The 21,447-nt window shown below is 46.3% G+C and overlaps 1 protein-coding gene across 1 annotated transcript in view; it reads left to right on the top strand.

Annotated features, from left to right (window-relative positions):
- The window catches only part of LOC135913019 (nucleolar transcription factor 1-like), a 111,429-nt gene that overhangs the window by 39,767 nt on the left and 50,215 nt on the right, over positions 1 to 21,447 (top strand). The window lies entirely within an intron of this gene.

Here is a 21,447-nt window from a genome sequence, read left to right as displayed (position 1 = left end):
CCGATATGTGGGCGACGTAATTTTAGGAGTAAACCATGTAACAGTTCTGTATTTTAGATTAAATAATTGGGCTGTATGCAAGAAGAGAAATAATATATAACAGCTGAGACAGAAAAAGAAAGTTGAGGGGCAGAAATAGCCGAATTTTCTATTCAAACACGAATATTCGAGAAAGATGACTTCGGGATGTCTGATAGAATTGAAATGTTTGTTTGTTCCTAAATATCTAAACAAGAACATCAGTAAATAATAAATAGCAAGCTTGCGTGGAGTCCATTTGTAAAGAAAGGCTCTTATTTAAAATATTTGATAAATTTAATAAAGTCGTTCACGACCGGACGTTCGGTGAAATGAGCTGCTTGCGAGTGAAAAGCAACTGAAGTGTGATCATGTATTATGCTCCTTGATAGTGACATTATGACCCCCAGGAACCAGCCACCCAGATCTTCAAGAAGGCCCGAGCCTGAAATTAGATTTAGGTTCACTTTATAAAACCCCAGATGGTCAAAATTATTCATGTGCCCCCGCTGCGACGCGCCTCATAATCAGATCGTGGTCCTGGCAAGTAAACCCGGGGGGGATTAATTTTCTTCTTTTCATTCTTTTCATCGATTGGTGCACGTATAACGGCGGACCTAAAATGGCGTCACCGACGGGTAACTGACAGCAAAAGGGTGAACTGGGGCAACGGCATGTACTTAATGCCAACTCGGCTTCCAAGGCCTACACGACCGGAATACCCGGTCAGCTTCCAGATGAAGCACCAAATGGGTTAGCCATGATAAACCCTGGGCCGACCAGCTGCGCCTTTCTTTTTATGCCTAACTGCGCGCGCTTTGTGTCTCTGTCCCGGTAATCCCTTCTTCGATCCGCATTGGCGGAGACTCGGCCTTTCGGCGCGAGCTCGGCGAGCGACGACATTATTTCTCGCTTATCTCGAGCTATCCCGACGGTGTAAGCTCGTTCCGTGCAGCATTCCATGATTCCATGCACCGTCGCGAACGGAACAATTTCGCCTAGACCAATCCGGACCCTTGTTGAGGAAAATGTGCTTACGCTATACAGCTATATTCGTAAGAGCAGATTCCAGCAGTACTTATGTTATAGCTATTTGTAGGAGCTAACACCAGCGATGTTGGAGGCGCCATTAACGAATGCGCGCTGCCAATTGCAAACATCAGTTACGAACCAATGGTTTGGGGAATTCGGTTCCCCGGGATATGGCACCATCCGCCGTAGATTCGAATTGCTCCATTTGATAGAATTTACATTTGGACCAGCTGGTGTAGTTTCATCTTAACTAAGTAACAGAGCAAGAAAAAAAATTGACAGTCACTTAAGTATCCTCAAGTGATTCGAATGCGAAAGAATGAGGACTTCTCTACGTTATCACCTTAAATTGAAACTCCACCTTAATCCACCCTACTTTAATTTGTGCCAACCTTAATCCACCTCAATCCGATTTCGGGAGTGGGCAAGGTGGGTTTCGTGGGTGTGGGGCACGGCGTCCGTCCGACGCCGTGGCTGTTCACAGTGCTATTCCGTAGTGCGAGCCACAGTAGGTCCAGTGCCGGGTAGGTGATGTCATCACTTGGTCACGTGGATTCTGATACCATCGGAAAATCCGCCGGACGCCACACGGCAAATTTTCCGCTTCATGGGGCATATAATGTCCTCGCATTAATCAAAAATGGCACTGACAAGAACGCAACATGGCAGTGAGACAAGCGCTGACCAGTTGTTTCTTTCCTGCTTCCCCACGTATTTTTTGCGGTGATACTGAAAAGGAACATGCTTCCATTTGAAGCTAATTTTCTTAATTAAATTACATTGACGGCAGCACACAGAGTGCTTAATTGGTAAAAAAATTCAAATGAAAGATTGCTTTGTTTCAGCATCTACACATGCTCGGAGTTAGCGACGATATCCAGTTGAAGGTCTCATTTTCTTGGCGTCCCTTACCACTGTGATCATGTCTTCGTTGTCAGAGTCGTGGCTTTCGGAAAAAAACAAAGATGAGGAAACTTTGTTTCAAAACACCGTGAGAAGCATTTTGGTCCGTCTTCGATCTCTTTACCTTCCTAAAAACAGTACACATTTTCTATGACTTGGAAGCGTAGGGTTTGACACATCTCAGGTGTCTGCTTATACCAATCATCGCTACAACATGTTGACATGCACTGTTATATTGTTTAAAGCGACAGTCTGATGGCAGCGGAATGTAACATTAGAGAACTTCAGTTAATATTGGAAGTATTAGAAGACACTTTGCTAACTGAATAAAAAAAAATAATGCCACAACATCACGAGAAATGACATTGGTTGGGTGGAACGTTCGGATCAACTTTTATCACGTGGGACCGCTTAAGCTTTGAACTTAAGCACGGTACACGATCGTTCTTGCGTTCCGTTCCAACTTTAATGCATACACTACGTTAGAGTCTCGAACATACGACCTCCTGCTCTTTGCAGAAAGTCACAGTCGCCACCGAGCCTTGATAATGAGTTGCGAAAAAGTCGCTGGAGTGAAACGAATCTATGTAAAGGATACAGATGTGTCCCCAAAACGAGTGAAAAAAAAGACATTGACCGTAAACACAACAGGTAGTACCTTTGCGGCCGCACTTGGAAGCACACAGGCGTTTTTACCGTCGTCAAAAAAAAAAAGAAAGAAACATTTGTTCCGCACCTTGACTATCGGTATGGCGAGGTTGAAAATTGGATGCTTCAGTAAAACACATTTTCCTTCATAGGCTTAGCGCAGGAACAGATCTTCGTCTTCAGTGACTGCTTCAAACTTAAGTCTGTTGTAGGTCCCCTCCGACAAGAAGACGCGAAGAGTGCTCCTGGAAATTTTCAACATGTCCGGATCGATTCTGTCCTTACAATCGACGTTTAGTGGAGGTGCTTACTTCTCTAAAAAATATTTAATCTGGAAGGCTGTATCAGCTAATCTTGTCGTATTTCCACAAAAAGAAAAAAGAAAGACAGAAGTACTTGATGGCGAGACAATTTCCTTCTCTACCTGGGCCTCCTCCGTACACAATTGGAGTAAACGAAATGCATCCTCGCGTGTGTTCACCTTCAGCGGCCCTGCACAGAATTAGCGTCGTGCAGGGGTGTACTGCGCCGAAGATACAGATTCGCTACGCGGGCAAAGCTTCTTGTTCTTTGCGCATATATATATGAGAGCGAGCGAGAGAGAGAGAGAGAGAGAGAGAGAGAGAGAGAGAGATAAGAATGCATAAAACGGCAGGAAGATGAACCAGAGGTAGTTCTGGTTGGCTGCCAACATTGAGGAAAGATGTAAAGAGGTAAAGGCACAGATAGAGACAGAGCGGCGTACACAATAAAGTGACAGCAGGAGGCATTTTCGGCGTCCATTAGGTTCGTAAGCCTCAGGAAACCCAGCTGCGCAGAAGTAGACTTCAGCTCGAAGTTCCTTTCAGATGCACAGGCCTGGAACTTTCCCTTCAAGTAGCGGAAGGCTGTCAACTCTGTCAAGAACTGCGTGCATCACTTACCTCTCCGCGCTATAAGCCATCACTGTGCACAGTATAATTGGCTAGAGGCTGAACTCCGCTAGGTGCGAGCCGTAAGCGCACGTCTGCTCTGTGTTTTTTCTTTCGCGTCTGCTACACATCTTGTGTCTACGTCTCTTACACTTATGTTTATATGCGCCTCTCATTAAAACCCGGCTTGCCCCATTCCTTGGATGGGCGAGTGAAGCGCTTCTGACATAGACGTACCTCGGATTTCTGTAATTCTTATGCAGATTATATTGCCGGTGACCCCCCAAGCTAAGTTGTGACGTTGATAGAAAATAAGATACAAAAACACCTTTGCATCCGGGTCCCTTTAACGCAACGTTTATGTGACCTTGCACTCTTCCTTTGCTACTTGAGGGTCAAGAAAAATGCTCGAAGTTCCGCGCTGCCTTTGGATACGTTTAAGCAACCATTGTGACTATCGCAAGCTGTCTAACGAGTGTCGTCATAAACAGCACTCATGGATTGTAGGCGGGTGGGGGGTGGGGAGGACGCGGCGGGAAGAGGGAGTGCATATTTACTGTTACTCGGCTCCATTCCTTGCAAGACGCTAGCTTGAGGTGCACTTCCTCCGGCCGTGCCTCTGAACGTTGCGATGCACTCAGACTGAATGACCTTCACGGTTGCGTCTTATCCAGAAAATTACGTCAGATGCCCCATAGAGCATCCCACGCTATTCTTAACAGGAAGGCACGAAGCAGAAAGCGTTAAAAAGAATTGCTTGCAAGAATAAGGGCAGGCTGGTTTGTTTAACCATCCCTCGTGCCTTGCGACCTACTACAACGGTATAATAACTCATGCAAACTTCGTGGTAAAAGGAGTAACCTCGCATAAGAGACTAAAAGTCTTAATAAGATTCCGAACCAACTCTAATTCCTGTATTCAGATAGCTTAAAAATGCGGAAAGGCTCTCGTTAAACCACCATCCAACCAATTTTATTGAAGATAAAAATTGTTGCATGTGCGAAAATAAATTTTTACCTGCTCCCACTAACGTAAATTTTCTTTAGTGGATCATATTGCTACGGCACAATATGTGCGATCACGAAAGGCCAGCAGTGTGAAGAAGACGACGACGATTTAGAAGCTAGCGCGGGCTGTTGCCTCTTGGCCAAGCGCTGCGTATTTTCCTTGTAAATATATTTGTACATAGCTTGTCGTCTGCGTCTTTCTACGTAACATATTTGGTGGATGTGGACGTTCCCTGTACCTCGTCACGGAGCTTCGCAGTGGACGGTACGTCGAGCCTACCTTCATGGCTCCCGGCGACGCCAACCCGACTCCACCGGCTCCGACACCTGCTGCCACTTCGACGACCTACATCACCCTCTCCGCTCCCCGTGATCCTGGCGTATTCTCGGCAAAAGATGGGGAAGACGTCGAGGACTGGATCAGCCTTTACGAACACGTCAGCCGCAATAACCGGTGGGACCCAACTACCATGCTCGCCAACGTCGTCTTTTACCTCGGTGGCACACCTCGAGTTTGGTATCGGACGCACGAAGATGAGCTGACCAGTTGGGATTCGCTTAAGCAAAAGCTTCGAGACTTGTTCGGCAACCCCTACGGTCACCAACTTGCCGCGCAGAAGGCGCTTTCCGGTCGTGTGCAGACGTCAACGGAGCCCTACGTCACGTACATTCAGGACGTCTTGGCTCTGTGCCGCAAAGTTGACACCCACATGACTGAGTCAGACAAGGTTTCCCACATCCTCAAAGGCATTGCCGATGACGCCTTCAACTTGCTCGTTTGCAACAACGTAGCCACGGTGGATGCTGTTATAAAAGAGTGCCGCCGCCTGGAACTCGCCAAAAGCCGACGTATTGACCAGCAGATTGCCCGTCTGCCCAACACCCCAGTGACATCTTCCTGTGCCGACGCTCCTCGTCCCAACAACACTGCCGATGTTACCAGGATCGTCCGGCGTGAGATCGAGGCCGCCTATCCGGCTGCCTTCGACTCCAGTCCCACCACCGCATCTGCAGTCACGGTCTCACTGATCCAGGCTGTTGTCCGCCAGGAGTTTGAAAACATGGGTCTTCACACCATCTGCTCGGCCCATCGCCCTGATACCCGCCCGGCTTCTTCGATTTTGCCCCGTCCCGCATCTTCTTACCCACCACGTTTCCGCAACCCATCTGAATGGCGCACTGCTGACGACAGGCCTATTTGTTTCCACTGCCATCGCATCGGACACATTTCTCGGCACTGTCGTAGTAGCTGGAGTTCCCCGATCCGGTCTCCCTATACTGCCTACTCTCGCCCCTCAGGTGGCCCTTCTCGTCCCTATGCCGCACGCTCCGATAATGCCGCCACTGATTCTCCTGCAACGAACCGCTTTTCTCGTTCGCCTTCGCCCCAACGACGACAATCTCGCTCTCCCCAGCCCCGTCGCTCCTATTCGCCGACTCCCTTCGGACGCCGCTCCCAGCCGGAAAACTAGACGATGCAGCGCCTCGAGGTGACGCTGCATTGCCCCCTACGCCGCCAAATCCTCTACTGACTTTGCCCACTCATCTGAACCTTCTTGACGTGCAAGTCGACGGTGTTTCTGTGTCTGCTCTCATAGACACTGGGGCGCATTTGTCCGTCATGAGCGCTGACCTTCGTAACCGGCTCAGGAAAATTATCACGCCCGCCACGACGCCTGTTGTCCGTGTCGCCGATGGCGGAACAGCCCCGGTCATTGGTATGTGTACCGCCCGCGTCTCCTTCGCCGATCGCTCAACAATCGTGCTATTCACAGTCATCGCCCACTGTCCCCACGACATCATCTTCGGCTTAGACTTCCTCTCCGCACATTCTGCTCTCATCGATTGTTCCGCCAGTACTCTCCGCCTTGACCTGCCTGTTCTGGATCCTGCTGAACCACACCCCAGTCGCCTCAGTTCCGCCGACTTCGTTCGCTTGCCACCTTCGGCACTGACCTACGTTGACCTAGTGTCATCCCCACCAGTCCCCGACGGTCACTACATCGCGGCTCCTATGCCAGACGTCCTCCTTACACACGGGATCACAGTACCCCATACAGTTTTATCTATTACGGCGAATTGCGTCTGCCTGCCTGTGGTCAACTTTGGCTTGACGACACAAGTGCCCTCTCGTCACGTCGGACTTTCAGAGAAGCTTCTTTCGCGATACAAAGGGCCCTACCACGTGCTGCGCCAGGTGACGCCTGTGACTTACGAAATTGCTCCTGTGGGCTCAAGCTCGTCCTCTCCTGTGGCATCTAGTGATGTCGTACACGTCAGTAGGCTCAAGGCCTACTACACTGCTTCCGAGTCCGATCTTTAGTCGCTCCGGGACGGCGCTTTTGCAGCCGGGGGTAGTGCTACGGCACAATATGTGCGATCACGAAAGGCCAGCAGTGTGAAGACAACGACGACGATTTAGAAGCTAGCGCGGGCTGTTGCCTCTTGGCCAAGCGCTGCGTATTTTACTTGTAAATATATTTGTACATAGCTTGTCGCCTGCGTCTTTCTACGTAACAATATTGTTGGAAGTGTTGCAGACAATCCGTAAACTTAAAGTAGGTTGGCCTCTATGTGGCCAAGTTCTGAAACTCGTCGCCCAAATAGAATGTCGTAATTTTGTAGGTTACAGCCATCTGAGCACCAAAAGCCGACAAAGGTGACTCTTTGGGTTACAGTTACGTGAAAGTTTGACACACTTTCATGTCATTTTGGCAAAAAGAAAGTCCTGCTTTAGAACTATCGGCACACCTCAGAGCCTGGCATTGTAAATAAGTAAATAAGATTAGCCCAGCTCAGATGCTGTTTGCTTAGTGGCGAAAATTCTCTTTTATGTTTTCTTCGCGGAGTTACGCCTTTAAAATTTGATGCCTCTTTCTCAATCCCGAAAGTTTGGAAATATTTGTAAGCGAATTGAAAAGAGAAGTAAGTAGGTTGGTCACTGGGCTGGTCGTCTTTAACACCCTCTTGTAAGTCGTATCACTTATATCGAAATCGGCTTTTTAGTTGACAAGCTAAACGATTTCTCCGTTCCTATGTTTGAAGATTGAAGCGCTGAATGCAAGCGTTCCTCTAAATCCTGATTGAGCGTTCTAGGAAACTTTCTCGGCAGCCATTGACATTACTTCCAAATCGATAGCTATCCTTTTTCTCTGATGAGAACCCCAAATCGCCATGCTGAATGCGCTGCTTTGCTGTACTCCATTGAATACGTCGTTACATAATATACAAATTGCTCTCTTCTCATTCACGTTTCATGCTGCTAGAATTGGTGGCAGGCCGATTCATTTAAATTATCGCCGTGACCCTTCTCTGAGTTTCGAACGTCATATGGCACTGCAATTTGGAGACTTTAATAGCTGTCACATGCGCCATTAGAAGGAAGACCTTCAGATCAATTTCGCAAGGATGGAATGACTTGTAGGCTTCGGAAGAAAGGCAAAAAAGAGAGTGGACCAGATTAAGTTTTTTGTGCACATTTTCCTAGTGCAAAGCGGCTTAGGGTGAGGAGTGCAAAGTTTTCAAATGGAAGTAAAAGGTTCTAAAGAACCGCTTTTTTTGTTGCAGAAGTACAAGCCGCAAGGCGTAACCGATTTGCATGTTCAGTGTAAAACTACTGGACGGGATGAAAGTTTGCACCAAGAGTATCGGTTCTGGCAAGTGTCTGATTTTTTATATTATTTTAGGCCTGGCGAATGCGCGGCACGCCGGTGTCTGACATCCCGCTTCGAGACAAAGTGAAACGATTAATTGAGCCGACCGAGGCTTTTGCGCGAAGCCTGTATATCTCCTTTCAACGTTGCGCAATTTCGAGCGAGCTCTTCGATGTAATGAATGCTTGCGCCAGCGTTTTGAAGGCTGTAAATTACATTGACGCGTACGATTAGAGACTCACTGGAGCGAAAAAAAGAGCGATTTTCAAAACGTCGCCACTGTCTCCAGCAGCGAGCAGTCTTCATGGCGTACGCGAACGAAGTCCATCTCGACATCTTAACGACGTCCTCAAGACCTCTAACTGAAGCTGTGTATTTGACGTCCGACTTTAAGTGACCTTTAATAATAAAAAACCAAAACAAAGAGAAATGGTAGACGATCTCGATCGAGAACGACGTCTGTCGCTGCATGGACGACACGCGCCGAGAACTGTCCATTTGCGAACTCTAAATGAAGGATTAGGTGTCCGTATATCTCTCACGACCACCCCCCTTCACTTGATGCCGAGCGAACTTTAACACCCCGTCTCGCTTTATCGGAGCAGATGACAGACGTGTAGTTTAAATGGCGCTGCCTTATTGAATTGACCAGCTACAGAAAAAAAGCAGTATTGAATGTGCCGTACTGCGACGAAAGAGGGTTGCGGTCTTTCGTCATGTTGTTTAAGGGCCGAGATGTTTCCTCTTCTTTTCGTGCCCAGCGGGTCTGACAGCTTGCATTTATCCCACTGTCAGTCGAAGCGCTTTAGAAACGAGTGAAAGAATTGTAGAAGACGCCTTTGAAAAAAGAAGAATAAAGCAAAAGGATAGTAGTGTGGAGAAGTGTCAGGTATCAAGTTTTCCAAAAGATCAGAAATTAAAGCCTTGAATCGCCTGATATGCGGGGGGGAGGAAATGGTAGGAAACGGGAAATATATGCAGTGGAAAGCACTGTGTCAATAGATTATACAGCGTACTTGGAAGTGAAGCAAATTTATAGTTAAAAAAAAAGAAAAGGGAAGTTCGCAGAAAAATGCCATTGCCTATTCAAGCCACCCGAAAAAAAAAAAAAACAAGGTGGCGCAGGTGTTTTCGCCCCGATAAAGGTGAGTGATGGTTTCCTCGCGCTGTCCGCACCCTCAAAAAGAGAAATGGGCGGAAGCGACGGCGGCATCATCGCCAGGCCCTGAATTTTCAGCGACGATGAGGTCTCACGAATACAATTTTGCGAGAAAAAAAAAACAAATAACCAAACAAAATTAGCAGAAACGTTTCTGAGAGCTTTTTTTTTTTTTCACGCGGCTATTTATGCACGCTCACTACTTTGGACTGCAAAGACATTCATTTTGCCGCGACTGAAATTACGCATTGCCGCCGGAGCCATGAGATCTTTCGCGTAACGTCGACACTAGTGTGGGAACGTTCGAGTTTCCGCCGCCACCATCGCGAAGGACGGATGAGCTTGGCGAGCTCGGGAAGCGCGTGGAAAGCTTTGCGGGCCACGCGCGTTCTGCTACGGGTGTCACTGCGTTTGTTTTTGTGTTTGGACGCGCACATAGCGGCGTTCGTCGCATGACGTGGCACTGCGAAAGCTGGCTTCGTTCCCCCGTAACGACGGGATCGGTGGAGTAGCTTCGCGCGCAGCAGAGGCTTCAATCACGAAGGGGCCGTTGACTACCACAAAGCGAAAGAGGCGACGGAGAGAGGGGCCTTGACCGCAGGCGCTCTACGTCTTTGTCGAAGTCATTGTGGATTGCATCGGAGCAATCTGCGCGAAAAAAAGGAAGTGGCGCCTTAACAAGCAACGTGGCGTGCTGCAATGTCGTGTGTAATGGTGTAGCAATACCGTGCAGTCAGCCATACTGCTCGGTCGACATGGCCTCGCTAACGCTATGCAGTGTTCTGCCACATGATCGGGTAAACTTGTAGCAGCCACCGTTGCCAGGCGCATTCATCCTGGGCTCGAGAAGCGTGACAGCTGCTGCGTGCGCGTGGTTAGACGTGTGGTGGACTCTGCAGCTCGTGAGGGTGAAAACCGGATTACCAGCTTTACGTGGCCGCGGCACTAGTTCCTTCAAATATAAGCTGTTGCTGGTCATGAAGGTTAGAGTTGGATAGCGTAGCTTCCCATTGATATTGGGGCGATATCGGAGAAGGGTGTATAAAGGGAACGCTGTGGGGCAGCACTCTCTCTCACTCTCTCAAGTGGTGTCGTAAAGTGAAGCATGCTCCCTGAAATCCTGGTATCTGTAGAACTAGTTGGTGTGACGAACTTAGTAAGTTTGTAGCTGTAAGATGCAGTCAGCACGTAGACCTCTGGGACAGGCTCTAGTCCTGTGATGAGCATGTAACATGCTTCTTCTTCTTCTTCTTCTCCTTCTTCTTCTTCTTCTTCTTCTTCCTATTATTATTATTATTATTAATATTATGGAAATATGCCGAACAGTTTTTCTTCTTCTTCTTCTTCTTCCTATTATTAATATTATTAATATTATGGAAATATGCTGAACAGTTTTTCTGGCTGATATAAGTTACCAGTGACGATTGTCGCCTATGCTTCTCCCCGCAACGTTTTCCCCTAAGAATTACAGCCCTAATCAATTCAGGAAGGAAGCTCGACTTTGCTAATTTCCACAAAATCAATTTGGGCCCCAACTTTTTTTTGCTACCATTACCATGCGCATTTTTTGATCATGCTGTTGAGACAATCTTTTCTGTCAGTATCACCGACGTGTTCACGGCGTGGCTGAGCATAAGTAAAACCTGATAACAGGCCATGAAAACTAAGCCCGTGTCATAATCGTCAGGATTGTTTCTGTGGAAAAGCATTTTGCTTGAAAAGACGGTGCAGCATTACTTCACGAGGTGGAGCTGGCGTCGCCTTCCCCTTTTCCCCCTTACCACCAACCAGCACTGAAGTTGAAGGCATTGCGCTTGCAGAATACCTGCCTGCGTCAACGAATGCATATATTCATGAACTTGCCTCTTTATTCCTAAGACTGTGTCTGACATACAGCGACCTCTATAAATATAACGGAAAAAAACAAACAAGAAACAAGTAAAGAAGAAGCCAACCGAATGGACTTGCAGATTTCAGCTCATATCGCCGCAAGGGAAATTCCCATGAGGTGTATAAAAAACAACACTACTCTGCCAGGCACAGCAAGCGAGGAGAAAGTCAATAGAATGCCAACAAAATCGCGTCCAATTATCATTACTTTTTTCCGTGCTATTATTGATGGCATCAACATTCATCGTAGGCTACAAAGCCCTGCTCCGAGCTCGGTATGACAGCATCTATAAACACATGCACCGAGTGGTGACAAACGGGTTGCTTATTTTCTTAGAGTACTTGGCTTTGGGTTCGGATAGCGCTTTTCGGCGGACAGCTCGAAAAGGGGGATTTACTCTCCATGAATATACGCCATAGTCCATATTCGCATTGGTCCTGGTTCGCACACGAATCTGAAGTAGTGTTTTTGTTTTCTCCGGGTTTCTTGATGCTTGCATAGCCGGTGTGCTCTATCTGCACAAGTTGAGAAGAAAAAAAAAAGATTCGGCTTTGACTTTGGATAGCGCACTTTCAGCGTCGCTTTGGCGACCTACACCGAAAACTCTCTGAATTGCGCAGTTAATGGTGAATTAGTGTCCGACGCCGGCCGAAGCAAAAAAGACCGAGTCACAAGAAAGGCCTAAATCTGTGATTAAGCGAAGGGTCACCAGGGCCAGCAGAGCTTTAGCTCGTCAACAATAACTTTAACCTCGAAGCCCCGCCCGTATTATCTACTGAAATACGTCTGAAACGTCGCAGTGCTGTCTACAGGACAAAGCGAAATTGTTTTGAATGGAATTTGTTGCGTTCAGAAAAAAAGCCATATTATGTGTCTTCGGGACAAGATTGTCGATTCACGACTTGGGTTTGCTATGAAAAAAATGGGAAAAATCGCGAGCTGAAAGTGCGAAGCGTGAAATTGAAGACAGACAGGACGGTTGGCTATGTTGTGACTGCGCCGTAGCAACAACAAGATGTTACAGTTCTGTGAACTTCACCTGGCAAAGCACTTCAAGCGTGCAAGTTTTACACAATATTACAGTAACTTTTGGCATGTAGAACCACAGAACTTATTTTTAAAACATTACACTAGTTATTTGGAAGCAGCTTCAGTTCGGCGCCCGACTCAGCTTTTCCTGTTCAGGCAAACATGAAATGCAGGAACTATCTGATAAAACTGTACAAATACTAAGAAAACTCATTAGGTCACAGTTTGAGTTGAGTGACAATGAAGTTTGGCAAATGTCCCCTGCTTTTCTATAATAACAAACAGATGCTACACTCATTTTTACTGCGATGTCAGTTGCGTCAAGGTTATGATGATAAACATTATGTGACGGCTGCTGGTAATAATGACAGGAGCACCTCTTTCAAAACTGGGTAGTGGCACAGGCCACCGATCACTTTTCTACCTTGCTAGTATATTTAAATAATTTAATAGTTGTATACACCCTTTTTGTATAAAGCTACATTGTTCAGTATAGCAAGTACACTGCCTTGCATGGTTTTTCATTATTCGAAAAAATGTGGCACCCTCTCATTAGTGGCCTCCGACTCAAAAGAGGCGGCAGCTCAAATCAGAACACGGCCTCCGATACATCCGGCGCAGCATGAGAATCCTACGCAAGTTGCGGCGTTTGTCGCGGTCGATCTTCAGTGCATAAAAGTGCGAGGCGATGTTCGATCCATCTTTCCTCTGCAACTACCTCATCGATCCTTCGGCATAAAGCAAATGCTTGAAATTTTCAGAAACCTGTATAAAAGCGAACTACGCTATTTATTGACTGCCATGAAAAGAACCGCTGTGTTACAACCTGCTTCACTATGCGGGGTGTTCAAGCGCGGAATCAAATCGAGCAAGGGTCCTAATTGTATCTTTTCTTACCTCCCACTTTCTTAGCGACCCCGTCATGTTTACTTAATGATGCGATTACTTTTCTTGCCATTATACATCTGCCACTTGCTTCCCAACTTATGCTAATGAGCCATTCTTTCAATAAATAGTCACTTCATTTATTTTCATTTATTTATTACATACTGCCGGCCACCTTTTGGTAGCCAAGGAAGGGGTGGGTACATGACGTTTAGATATTAATGGTCCACCAACAAAACAACAACAGTAACAACTACAACAGAAAACCCCATAGGCACACAGTAAGGCTACTGCGAAGCAAAACAGAAACAAACAAATTAAAATAGGGGGTTTTACGCACCAAAACCACTTTCTGGTTATGAGGCACGCCGTAGTGGGGCAATCCCGAAATTTCAACCACCTGGGGTTCTTTGACGCGCACCTAAATCTAAGCTCAGGGGCGTTCTCGCATTTTCGCAATTCGGCCGCCATGGCCGGGAACCGATCCCGCGACCTCGTGCTCAGCAGCCCATCACCACAGCCACTGAGCAACCACGGCGGGTCAAACAAAACAAGACGAAAACGCGTTACTTTCAAATCGGAAAATAAAGCATCAAATGCACACCAGTGAAAAACCTAGCACACAAAACTTATCGGCTAGAACTGATTGCTGAAAAAAATGCATTGGGTGATGATGAGGTGGCCACATCGTAGGGTAACTTGTTACAGTCGGCTATCGTTCTTGAAAAGGTCAGCTTGTATATGTTGGTTCCGCACTGAAGCATTATAATTATTTTGTCGTTTTTGTGCCGAGTCTGCCGGGTTCTGTTGTACTGCATGTAAGTATGGAATTCTATTTTGGTATGATTATTAATGATTGCAAATAACATATTCAGACGGTGCATTTTTCGACGCGATTCCAAGGTGGGAAGAGCGGAGCGGCTGGGAAGATTGGATATCGATACCTGTCTTCTGTAGGTGTGGTGTATGAATCGCACTGCCTTTCTCTGAACCCGCTCAATACTTTTTAGTTTAGTTTTAGTGTGCGGATCCCAGACCACGTCAGCATATTGCAGTAAGGGAAGCTCGAGCTACAAGTTTTGTTTTAGTGGTTGCATGTTTCAACCGGTGTCTTATTAGCCATATTCTTTTGGATGCCACTGAAAGTATGTTTTTAATGTGGAGCCTCCAACTGAGCTTCGAGCTGATCGTTACGCCAAGATACTTAAATTGCTCTACTGGTTCGAGAGAAGCGCTATTGATTTTGTAAGAATACCTAAATGGATCTTTCTTTTCGGGTTAAGGTCATTTGTTTGCATTTCGTGACATTTAATGTCATCGACCGGTTTTGGCACCAATTACTAACAGCGCACAAGTAGTTATGTAGAATGAGCTGGTCACCTTCGGCATGAATTGTGTGATAAATTACGCAGTTATCTGAAGAAAAAACGGGCCCGCACAGGAAAGTCAAGCTTTAGGTCATTTAAAGATATAAGAAAAATAAGTGGCCCAAGGACTGAGTCCTGTGGCACGCCTGAAAATACTGGAGCGATGGGTGAACTTGAACTGGATATCTGGACGTACTGTTGCCAGTGAGAACAATGAATCAAGTCACTGTGAAATTTGTTGATTTACTATGATTACTACAGTTTACTATGCAGTAAGCGGTCGAATGCGTTATCAAAGTCCAGAAAAATGGCATCTATTTGTCCTGCTTTGTCAGGGGCTTTGCAGAAATCATTGGCAGTGTGTATTAACTGTGTCACCGTAGATAAACCGCGACGAAATCAACGTTGAGCTTGAGAAAAAAAAATTATTGTCTTCCCAGAATGAGGCGATGTGTTTAAAAACAAAGTGTTCCATAGAACATGGAACTTGGAACTTGGTACCAGATTTGTGTACAGGAATAAACTTAGCCAGTTTCCAATCCCTGGGGACGTCACCTTCTCGTAGACTAGTACGGAAAATAATAAAGAGGAATTCCGCACACCATTCCGCGTATCTGGAAAGAAACGTATTCGGAATATCATCTGCTCCAGATGATTTATTTGTATTCAGATGTAGAAGGGCGGAAAAAATGCCTTCTTCGCTTATGCTAAGATCAGGTACCTGGAAGCTGGTTGATCTGAAATCGGTAGACGGACCATCACCACGCAGGAACACAGAAAAAAAAAAGACTTTAAATGTTGCCGCTATTTGTTGTCTGTCACTAACGTCCACGTCATTTATTGTCAATTTATGTTAGGGTCCTTTTTTTTGGTTAGATGAGTCCAGAATTTTCGCGGGTCATTAATGAGGAAATCGTGCAGGTTTACAATAGTGGATTGGCATTTTGATTGCTTTATTTCTTAGCTCTCTACGAAGTGGCACCACAGTACTGCGTGCAATCCTGGAAATGCTACGGGAAAGTTTACTTACGCGGCGTTTTAGGTGGATTATTTCTCGTGTAATCCATGGACTGGGGCTACGAATTTTCTTTTTACTCATTGGGACGTACCGATGAATATACTTATGTACCATGCTTTTAAAATTCAACTACAATTCATGCAGACTTGTGTGACCATCGCTGTCTCTTGCAAGAAAATTGCCATCCTTTAGTCTGAATATGACAGGTCAGCACATGGCCTCAGCTGGGCGGCCAATTCTGTGAATAGGCTCGGTAGCCACGTTTGGAACCTTTAATGTGTCAGCCAGAATGCTTTCAGACACGACCTGCTCGAGGGATTGCCGATTTTATTCTGACGATTCTTTTATGCCATACGCAATCAAGTTCTCTCTTCTACTCCTATTCTCCAAGTCGTCTACTTTCAAAGCCAGTTTTTCGACTTTTGACTGAAGTTCGTCAACTTTGCACGTGTAGTTAGTCACCGTAGCAGAAATATCGTCAAGCTTCTTGTCAATTGAAAACAGCTTAATTCTTGTTTTTTTTCATCTTGCTGTTAGTAGCTCGCACATTGTGTTTAAGTTCACGAACATCATCAATTAGGGTCTGAAGCATCTCTGCAGTAGACGGTCCCGGGTTAGGCTCTACGTCACCACAGGTAGGCAGTAGGTGCACAAAGCAATAGTAAATCGTAGTAAGCATATCACTCAATGACAATGGGCTTGGCAGAAGCAACAAGCAAACATTGTCACTGCGATAAGTATACGCGAAGCGATAGTCTCTCACCTGAACGAAAAACAGGAAAGGATTCGCGAACGGCATGGTTGCGGTGCCCCTGCCGCACCCACTGACCGGAATCCGCGAAGTGGCCGGACTTTTATGTTGCCACATCTGTGACGTAACCGATGACGGCGAGGAAAACCCGGCAAGTAGCGGTGTCCATTTTCTTCAGCTGCCTTTTCCACTCCCTTCACGTGCACGATGCGAGAGCGTGACGCCGATACCCAGCGCCCCCTGAACACAGCGGCGCGAAACTACAATCTGCAGCGGCAGCTGGTAACATAGGCTTCAAGGTGCTCGAGCCAACTTCGGAGTTGGTGCAATACTAGACTCACCCGGAACAATTTCCTACGCCAGTTACCATGTGCAGTGGTCTTTTATGATGATTGTAATGTTCATAAGTCGTTTTGTGATGCTTCCGCATGCGGTTGCATTGTTCGCAGTTTCTTCCCGTGTGCACTTCGTGCTGAAACAGAGTCTCTTTCGTAGATTCAAGGGGAGTACGGTAGCGCGATTAAAATCTTTTAATCGCGCTACCGTACTCTCCTTGAATATGCATTGCCAACAAGCCCACATTGCAGCCCTCGTGCTCTTTTGTAGAGTTGAATGTGACAGTTCCGGAGTCGGTGCGATACTGGTTAACCGGACAATGTCGAAGTGACCTTAATTCGTGCTGTAGTTGTTGTTGTGCCTTTTAAACATTGCTGGTAACACAGAGTGGTTTTGGACAAGGTACGCCTTGAAAACTGCATGAAATTGCTTTATCACCTTCACTAACCTTATGGAAAATAAGAAACAAGAGCATACATCACAGTTATTTGAAAAGAAAAGATGCGAGTGTTTGATGCAACCACAAGAGAAGCAAGAAAAACAAAGAGAATGGATGTTTACAGTGACAAAGGAATAGCATTTAGCACGTAGACCTCGCATAGCAACGATGTGGTCGCCAATTCGTAACCGACTCCCTTTAGTACACAACGACACCTTTGGTGTGCCCGCTCACACCAATAGATAAAACTTTGTGCACATTGCTTATCGTAGAAGTGGTTAAACGCTTGGATATGCCACTAATGTGTATATATATTGAAGCGGTATGAGCCTTCGAATAGAAGATGAAGAAGCGCGGGAACCGGGGGGACAGAAGAAGAGAAGAGAGAAGTGAGAAATAAATGTAGACGAGATGGACGCCAGTTCCACAGCAACGCTTTAAGTCTACTGTGTCCTTTAACTAGGAACGCTACAATATTTTGGCGCAGCCGACAACTGACTCCAACATGTGGGTGACATTTTTCCTCGAGGAGACCTCCGCAGAGAAGATCATCTTTTCGAGATACCAAGCTCAAGACGAACCAGCGGTGGAACTACCTCGCGAACTCAACTCGGCAGACCTCGTGAACCTGGTTTTAGAGAAGGCTTCCATAGACATTGCTGAACTACGTCGGAAGGGTGCGGTGAAAGTGAACTTGCGTCTGGCGATCTTCGACGAATTAGTTCTTGAACCCATGCGTCGAAAGGACACTGCATCACGGTCTTCGACAGAAGAGGTGAGCCTCGTTTTGAAAGCTCTTCAGCTACAACAAGAACAGATGGCGCAACAAAACCAACTGGTGACGTCACTTATAAGCTCTCTAAACGCTGAGAAGCCGGCGACTAAATTTGTCGAACCCGATACTTTCGACGGCAAGTCTTCAAGCCCAGAAAGTTGGCTTGAATTCTATGAATATGCCGCTGGGAAGAACAAATGGCACTCTAATGAGGACAAAATTACCAACATGCGTAGTTATTTAAGAGGTGTTGCACGTAAGTGGTACGATCTGCACATTATTGAAGATGTTGGCAACTCTTGGCACCAGTGGAAGGAAAAATTCTTGAAGACATTCCGAAGCAACCCAGTGCAAAGATGGGACGCCGCGCTCAATTTAAAATTCACGCAGGGCTCCCCCGTCGAGTATTTCTTTGAAAAACGCCGCCTTTTAAAGCTGGCCGAGCCTATGCTTCCTCCTTCTGCCATAGTAGCTCTAATAATGCACGGATTGCCCGCGGAAGTCCTGAAGATAGCGCAAGCACGATCACCTAAAACTATAGACGGGCTCTTGGAGTGCCTTCACGACATACCATCTACTTCAGACGAAAATATAACCGCTGGCTCAAGCAGTCGCTTCAGACGGACCGGCGCGGATTGGTCAAGCCGTAATCCGCGAGAACCGAGCCGCCTTGCAGGCAGTACAGAGAGCTTGGGTTGGCGTGCTCCCAGAGGTCGAGTGAATAACGTCGACAACGACCCTGTCCCCATACTTTCAGACGCTCAAGATTCTCCGACAACAAAAAACTAATAAACAAGGGTGATCAGTCCGACCCGATGACCACAACTGAGACTGTTTATTTAACTTGCTCTAGCTTACTTCACATTCCTGTCAAAGTGGGAAATAGACATATGATGGCTTTGGTTGACAGCGGTGCTTCTGTGTCTATAATAAATGCCAAGCTGGTAGATTCAAGTCACCTGCATAGTGGAAGAGTACTACGGGTGCAAGGGTACGATGGAAAAGTGACAATGCATAATCAGTGGGCCTCAGTAAACATCGAGTTCCAAGGTCATGAAATAGAGAGTGACGTACTGGTGATAACGGGGGTGACGTACGACTTTCTGCTATCCAGACCAGACATAAAGAAACTAAAAATCAACGTATATTGGGACGATGCAGTTTTAGTGGAAGGACTATCAAGGGAAGAGACACAACAAGATAGAAAAGATAACCTGCGAATTGTCAAGTGCGCGGAAGATATTGCAACGACCTACCCTGAACTGGTATGCGTAGGAAGCTATCCACAAGAGATGAAGTCGCACAAGGTGCCTTTCGAACTAACTGACAAGACCGTCATCCGAAAATCACCTTATAACATGTCACGAGAACGTAAGATATGGTTGAAGAAAGAATTGCAGGAGATGCTAGACGCCGATATAATCCGGCCTTCGGTGTCACCCTTCGCTTCTCCCATAACTATTGCGCCGAAGGAAGATGGAACTTTCCGACTGTGCACAGATTACAGGGTTCTCAATCGCCAAACAGACCTTATACCATTTCCCATGCCGAAGATAGACACGATTATAGATGAGACAGGTGGTTGCCGGATTTTTTCACGCATTGACTTGTGCAAAGGTTTCTGGCAGATCCCGCTAACCGAAGAAACAAAAATGTACACTGCTTTTATCACGCCCTTTGATCTGTACGAGTATAACCGGCTTCCTTTCGGCTGGAAAAACTCGCCAGCATGGTTCCAGAAGATTATGAACGAAGTCCTGAAGCCTTTTCTGGGTGTCTTTTGTAACGTGTACATAGACGATATTATCGTCTTCTCCAAAACAGAGGCTGAACATCAGGAACACCTTTCTCAGGTATTAAATGCCTTGAGCTTGGCACAACTCAAGGTTAATTTTAAGAAAAGTGCATTCTTTCAAAGAAAAGTTGTGTTTCTTGGAAGAGTATTTGATGGGACTACCAAAAGCACGAAACAAGAGTCCGTCGAGAGAATATCCCAACTGGTTAAACCGTATGACGTCCACTCATTGCGTGTATTTTTGGGATTAGCCGGACATTTCAGACCTTTCATAAAAGACTTTGCTATAAAAACAAGATGCCTCACGCGCCTAACGCAGAAAGAAGTTCCATTTGAGTGGGATGAGGAATGTGAGAGAGTCTACCGTGATCTGGTGCACAGAATCTCTGCTGACCCTATTCTACGCATACCAGATTTCACTTTACCCTTTGAACTGAATACCGACGCCTCACATTATGGAACAGGTGCAGTCTTGTACCAGAAATGTCCAGAAGCATCCGGCCGAGAAAAGCGACATGTAGTAGGCTACTACAGCTACACCCTCAAGCCACCTGAAGTCAACTACACCACTACTGAAAAGGAAGCTCTTGCTGTCCTTAAAGCAATTCAGTACTTCCGTACGTACCTAGAAGGTGCGAAGTTTACTTTGTTCACGGATCACCAGGCACTCACTCATCTCTTGAATATGACCCAACCTAAGGGACGTATCGCCAGATGGGTGAACTACTTGCAGCAGTTTGATTTCACCATCTCCCACAGACCTGGACCCCTTTTGACTGATGCAGATGCATTGTCTCGACTGATGATACAGGCCAATAAAGAACAATCGGAAGAAATCAATGAAGTAAAATTGTGGGAAGGCACTGAACAATTAATTTTTATGGCAGGTCGCTATCAAGTCCCGCCAACGCTGGTCCCCAAGGTGCTTTATTTGTACCACGATAGCCCAGAATCTGGAGGACACGACGGATTTTGGCGCACATACAAGCTAGTCAAGAGATTTACGTGGCCTCACATGAAAGAAGACGTCAATCAATACGTTCGTTCATGCCACATTTGTCAAGTCAACAAAGTGAAATACAAGCAGCCTACAGACGCCATGATAATACCTTGCCACTCGAACGTGCCTTTTGAAGTTATACACCTGGATTTTGCCGAGCTAAATAAGAAACGAGAAGAAGTCCGAAAAACGCAAGCTTTTCTTCTGGCCATAGATGAGTGCACCAGGATGGTCGCGGCACGGGCAGGACAAGAAGATGCGAATAGTGTCATCGCCCTCCTCAAACGGGATATGTTTAGGACAACCAGAAAGATCGTATGTGACAACGGACCAGCGTTCAAGAGTGAAAAATTAGCAAGATGGGCTCGAGACCACAATATATCAATCAAATTCTGTGCACCATACCATCCCGCGGCGAATGGGCTTGCAGAGCGTGCTATACGAGATGTGAAGCAATACATCAGGATGTACGATAGTTTCCCTGGTGGATGGAAATGCTCTTTAGAAGCAGCTGTAAGACATCACAATCGCTCCTACACCAGTGGCTTGGGATGCAGCCCGCAGTTCGCTTCTTCAGGAGAGACCCCTATTCTTCAAGCGGACCTTGAACTGGGGCTGTTAGACAATCTCAAGATCGTCGAGGAAAGGAAACAAAAATCACAGGAGGAGAGGTACCGTAAACGAATGAAAAAAAAATTTTGACAAGAGACATTGCTCAGCTATCCCAGACATTCAAGTCACCGACCTCATCCTAGTTAGGAAAGGAGTAAGAGAATCCAGTGCCAAATTTTATGGTCCTTACTCTGTGACAAAGACAGCCACTCAGAAAG

This window comes from Dermacentor albipictus, chromosome 8, assembly GCF_038994185.2.
Source record: "Dermacentor albipictus isolate Rhodes 1998 colony chromosome 8, USDA_Dalb.pri_finalv2, whole genome shotgun sequence".
In the NCBI taxonomy this organism is placed as follows: domain Eukaryota; kingdom Metazoa; phylum Arthropoda; class Arachnida; order Ixodida; family Ixodidae; genus Dermacentor; species Dermacentor albipictus.
This window is presented reverse-complemented; position numbering and strand designations above follow the sequence as displayed.